Genomic DNA, 941 nt, shown 5'->3' with positions numbered 1-941 from the left:
AAAAAAAAAAAAAAAAAGGTAAGATGTTATGACCTTTGACAAAGACCAATTACTCTTTAAAAAAAAAAAAAAAAAAAAGGGCGAATGAATTTTTTAAAAAAAAGGAATTGTTTTACTCCTAAAACAAATATTCTTTTTTTTTTTTCCATTCATTTATTTATTATAAAATGGTTAAAATTAGAAAAATTGATTTTTTTCATAAAAAAAAAAAAAAAAATTAATTAAAAAATAATATAATAATAAAAATGATTGAAAGAAAAAGAAACCATAGACGTAAATATTTTTTTTAAAGAAGAAAAAAATTATTGTTTTTTTTTTTTTTTTTTTTTTATTTCCATAGACGATCACACTTTTTCAACGAAAGGGGAGGGGGGTTGATTTTTTTTTTTTTTTTTTTTTTTTTTTATAACGATAAAACGTTAGAGAAAATAAAAAGAAAAAACATTCCACGTGTTTGAATTTTTTTTTTTTTTTTTTATAATTTAGAAAAAGTCAAAAACGTCGTCAATAATTTATTTTTATTCGACGTAAATGAAAATAGATTTTTTTTTTATTCCCCTTCCCACCCACCCCCCCAAAATCAAGGTTTTTGAATTTTTTTTTTGTTTTTGTTTTTGTCTACAAGGCAAATCGTCGTTGCCGTTGTAATTTTAGTTTACGTGTGTTGTCGCATTTACGGAAGTAAATGAGAATTGACGTAAAAGAATGAAAGAAGGCGAATAAGGAGGCCCCAGGGCGCCACCCTCCCGCAACGTTTAAAGCAAAATGAAATGAACGCAAAACAAAAAAGAAAAAAAAAGAAAAGTATTATTACGCCCTCCTTTCTCTGGTATTATTGGATTTTTTTTTTTTTTTTTTTTTTTTTTTTTTTGACCTCTTATTATTTATACCAAAAGTTTTCCCTCTTTTTTTTTTTTTTTTTTTAAACTTAAATTTTCCCC

The sequence above is a fragment of the Pediculus humanus genome, genomic scaffold, assembly GCF_000006295.1.
Source record: "Pediculus humanus corporis 1103172108299 genomic scaffold, whole genome shotgun sequence".
In the NCBI taxonomy this organism is placed as follows: domain Eukaryota; kingdom Metazoa; phylum Arthropoda; class Insecta; order Psocodea; family Pediculidae; genus Pediculus; species Pediculus humanus.
Note: the sequence above shows the minus strand (reverse complement) of the source record.